At 26.7% G+C, this 5,252-nt stretch overlaps 1 long non-coding RNA gene across 1 annotated transcript; it reads left to right on the top strand.

Moving 5' to 3' along the window:
- The first annotated feature begins 3,998 nt into the window (after positions 1-3,998).
- On the top strand, positions 3,999-4,632 carry LOC112089969. The gene is made up of 3 exons (XR_002901333.1): positions 3,999-4,034; positions 4,107-4,204; positions 4,448-4,632. It is a non-coding gene; the product is annotated as an uncharacterized LOC112089969 (long non-coding RNA).
- The last annotated feature ends 620 nt before the right edge of the window (positions 4,633-5,252 follow it).

The following is a 5,252-nucleotide window of genomic DNA, read 5'->3' as shown; positions in this document are numbered from 1 at the left end:
TATTATTATTTTTATTTTTCTGAAATACTGATTAGAGAAAATGGTATGATAGAAGATTTTTTTTTAGAATATTTACTTATCTCAAATACATACATAGTTTATTGTCTACATTAATTAAAGGGGTTTAACCAGTAAAATTGCAGAAGCTATTCTAATACACGAAAGATTTAATGTAAATGGGAGAGAAATGAATAAGGAAGTTTCATTTAAAAATATGCAAACCATGTCAAACCAAATAAAACAAATGATTAATGATGAAAAAAATAAAAAGGTGCAACCACCAAGGATTGAACCTGAGCTAGGGGGTCAGTGTTATATACATCTAACCAAATGATCTACAGACAACTAATTATATGCAGCTACAAACAAAATTTTATCAAATTCACAGGGGTCAGTTGACCCCCCTCATCCTTCACTAGCTCCACCACTGGGTATGATTATATTATTAATTAAAGATTAATTAAGATTATATATGTCTTCTTAAGTTTTTATTTTATTTTATTATTATTATATTTTTTTTTATAACAAGAGTGTTATCAGAACTTTTACCACTCCACTAACCCCCTAGGATAAGTGCAACCGTCAAGTAGCTCACTCACAAGATTTTCTAGTAGATCTAAAGTATAACATGATTTCGACCGGCTAATAGGCAGGACCAACCCTAATATATTTGATACCTAATGCAAAATGTGAGAACATAATTATATATAAAAACAATACATGTGAGAGTTTGAAACTGGGTTATTTGAAACAAAAGGGAAGAGCTAACCAATAGATCATAAGTAACTTACGTAAAATTTGCCCTCCATATATTTATACTAAATTTGGCGCCTAAAGCTAGGGCTATATGCACTTTAGGTCAGAGCCGGTTCTGCAATGGGAGTGGTTAGATAATTCTACTCTTGCAGAGAATCGATATATGGCCTAAACTACATGACTTCTCAAAAAGTGAAAACCACTAACCCTCTACCATTTGGTTTTGTTAAGGTTAAGACCTTGTGTTCACATAACCACAACCTCTATTTTTGTTGACTTTGTATTTGGATCCGGACAACCTGTATTGTTTGTATTATCTGTTTGGCGTTGGACAATGAGTGATATTTCTATATTATTATTTAAGGAGTTATTTCAAAAATGAAATTTATTTTGTAAATTATTATATATTACTAGTGAATTGCCCACTCTTTGCGTTGGCTAATATAATTTTTTTTATTTGGTTATTTAAAAATTTAATAGTAGTTTAGATTTATTTGTTTTTTTTTTCTCTATTGTTGAGTATATTTGTTCGTTAGATTTCTTTACATTTTAATGTTTGAAAACATGACCGTAAAAACAGTGTAAAAGAGAATAGATAAAAACATATTAATATTTAAATAGTTTATTTTAAATAGTTTTGAGATCTTTTGATCACTGTTCTATGTATTTTAGACGTAGTTTTTTGAAGTATCGTACAAACTTATTCGAAGAAGAAAGAATTAAACAATTTTGAAGGGTGTGAGAGAATTAAAGAGAAGTCATACATATTTATACTAAAATATTTAAAATCAAAAACCCTAATCTAGACATCACAAATACTATCATTCTGTTAGACATATCATTTATTGTTTTTTGCATTTTCGTTAGATTTGGCTAAATATCGGTTTTATTAGAAAAAAATGGTTGATATTTATACTAAATCATAAAAAGGTGAAAATTCTATAAACATAAAAAATCGTAAACTAACTTATATATCATAATAAGCGATATTCCATTAGTTAGAGATGACTTTTTTTTAATAAGTGATATTCCATTAGTTAGAGATATGGATTTCTTTTTTTTTTTTACTTTTTTGTTAGATTTTTCTTTTTAATTTTGGTTTTTTTTTTAATTTTAGAAACGGTTTGATTTGACAGCAAAATAAGCATTAAATCATAATAATTTAGAACGGTTTGTTTTAAGTTATTTTTAGTACACTATCACATAAAAATCAATAAAAAATAACACATAATTGCAAAATAGGGGCAAACGTTCTTTTTGCAGCGAAACTCATTCTGTGAAACTCGTTGTGAGTGCGACACATCAGCAAATCATTATACAAATAAGTATATAGATGCCATTACAAATATCAAAAGATAGTTGAAATATGAAATGATATAATAGTCTTTAAAAATCATGGAAGAGAATTTGGAAAGTATTAAAGAGTTTATTTATTATTTTTATTATTATTTTGAAAATTAAATATTTTTAATAATAATTAATTCATATACATTAAAAGAAAAAAAATAATTCTAAATCTTAATTCGAGATCTTATAAGATTTTATTGAAATATATATTAAAACAATAAACTGCAAAATATACTACTAATTTAACAAAAAAAATTAGACATGAAAAAAATAATTTTGTAAGAGTTTGTGAACTGACCATATAGACCAAAATCAATAAACAGTGCATAATCTTATATATAAAAGTTGCTCAACTTTCTCCATATGCTTGACACATCAACATTGGAGAGGTTGACACATGTCACTTAAATCTTAATTAATAAATTTTAATATTAAATTTTAAAACATTAAAAAAAATGAAAAGTTCATTTTATTAATTGATTTTTAACTAACATTTATATTAATGTTAAACAAAAATCTATGTTATAGCTAATTAAAAATATTAATAGATATGTATTTAATTTTTATATAACAGTAGATTACTTAATAAAATTTAATATGTATTTTAAATTAAAATTTAAGATTATTTATAATAAAATACTATTAAGTAACAAATGAAATGATGATTTAAAAATTCTAGTTTTCTTATTAATTAAGTATTAATTAATATTTGTATAAATGTTAAAAAAAAATTTATTTTATAAATAATTAAAAATATTGAAGAATATTTATTAATTTTAATATAATTATAAATTATTAAATAATATTTAATGTATATTTTAAATTAATATTTTAATATTTTAAGAATATAATATTAACAAGTAAGTAAGTAACAAATGATGATTATATTAATTTTTATAAATATATATAAAAAAAGTTTCAAATAATTGAAAAGAAAAACCCACACGTAACGTGCGGGTATTTATCTAGTAGAGTTAAGTTTTCTAAATTACAGGTTTTTGCTGGTTAGCCAAAATAATATTTTACTTCACTGGGTTAAGTGAACACGTTAATCCAGTATGACATCTTTATCTATCTAAAATCATTAGTTAGACAGAATATAAAATTGCTAGAAAAAACAAATTTGTTTTTAGGGGTTTTTGCTAAAAATAACCCAAAACTTGACTTTGAATACAAAAGTAGACCCCTGAAAAAATATTTAGCAGAAATAACCTAAAAAGGTAGTGAAAAGACCATTTAAACCTGTATGAGTAAACAAAAAACGGATGTCCTAATTACCGTTTACACTCTGACGAAGTCTACTAAAGTGAAAAAGAAGTCTAATAGTAGACTTCATTTTATCGAAATGAAGTCTACTACATAATTAAATCTATAAATTTAATTTTAAAATTTTTTAAAAATTGTTTTGGTATCAAATTTACATTCATAAATTCCGTAATCGTAACTCAAATGTACATAAATTATTAAATGGAAATGTATGTTTTTAAATTAAGTAGAAGTAAATTTATTATTTAGGTTTAAAAGTTGTAGACTTCTATATTGAAGTCTGCTAAACCGAATAAAATAACTTAACCCAAATTTAAACCGAAATTAAACACATATTAAACCAAAAATATCTATTTTAACCGGAAATTTTATCCTACTATATAAACCAACGAATCCTCGTAAAACCCTAATTTTTTCAAAGAGACTCTCTAATTCGGCGCTTTCCTCTGGCCTCCATCGCCTCTCTCACGATTTTTTTCGAAGCTCAGAGATCTGGTGTCCTCCCTTGTAACCAGAGAGTAACTTAGCGCTTTCAATCCGGTCTCAACAACTCAACAACGGAGAATCAAGCAGCTTCTGTGGGTTCAGATTCAACGAGAACATCGATTTTTTTAGATCTGCTTGCGAACGAGCTGTACACGAGGTCTTTTTCTATGCTGTTTCAGGTTAGAAATCTCTCTTTAGATTATACTCTGCTTTTTGTTTTTAGGAAAACGTTTGTTTGATCTTCACTGTAGGTGACCTCAACATAGTGAGCAACAAAAGAGGTCTACCGTCGACTTCCTCACCGCCGTGCAGCTTTGTCTGGGTATAGCTTTGATGTCTGGTTCAAATTGTAAGCTTTTTCAAGTTTCTTCTTTTTACTTATTAGCTGATGTTTTGTCCAGAAATTTTGGTTTTATTTAATTGAGATCCACTTTGAATTTTTTTTTTATTCATAATGTACTAAGATCAGAACTAATTTGATTTAGTTTAGTAATCAGATCTGTGATTGTGTTTCTCGGAAACCTCCTCTTCCTCTTCTTTATTAGATTTGTTACTTGGGTTGATGTTTAATTTTTACTCCTTTCATTTGCAGTATCTCACAAATCTCAACAATTCATGACTGTCATCTCCGAAAGCAGACTTCTTAAGTTGACTTCTTTCATTTGCAGTATCTCACAAATCTCAAAAATTCGTCACCGTCATCTCCATTTTCTCCACCATCGACATCGAGACGTGTAGGGAGTTTTGTCCTAACAGGCCCAAGTGCCCAACACAACAATTAAGCTCATTTACAAAACAGAACCCAATAAGTAAATAATTGATCTTCTATTTGCTCATGATCTCTTTTTGTGTAATGATTATCAATTTTGTCTGTAATGGTCATTAATTGTAATAATCATCAACTGTAGTAGTCTTTTAATGGTCATCAACCGTTATTTTTATGTATCTTTATCAAATATGTAACATAATCAAATTATTCTATATGGACAAAATATAATGGTTCAGAGTATGGTGCAAAGAAAAGTTCCATAAACTAATTCTAAATAAAAATTTTAAGTGACTGATTTTGCACCAGTTTTAAAACCACAAAATAGAAGAAGAATGGATTGGTGTTACATGTTTATTCAATGTCACAAATTTTTTGAAGTAACTGAATGTTGCATCAGTATTAAAATCACAAAGTATGTCAAATCCAAAAAAAAAGAAAAAAAAACAGAAGAATGAGGTTAGTGTTATTAACAAGAGAACTTAAAAATGACTCTACAATCTTTTAGAATTTTTGAAGATTTATTTTTATGGAGTTGATCATTTTCTGTAATAAAACACAAAAAACCATATTAGCAAACGAAATTACAAACTACATTATTGCAAAAATGTAAGTAACAAATTTTCTATAT

The sequence above is a fragment of the Eutrema salsugineum genome, unplaced genomic scaffold, assembly GCF_000478725.1.
Source record: "Eutrema salsugineum unplaced genomic scaffold, Eutsalg1_0 scaffold_11, whole genome shotgun sequence".
Taxonomy (NCBI): domain Eukaryota; kingdom Viridiplantae; phylum Streptophyta; class Magnoliopsida; order Brassicales; family Brassicaceae; genus Eutrema; species Eutrema salsugineum.
The sequence above is the reverse complement of the archived record's forward strand: the minus strand, read 5'-3'. Positions and strand labels throughout refer to the sequence as shown.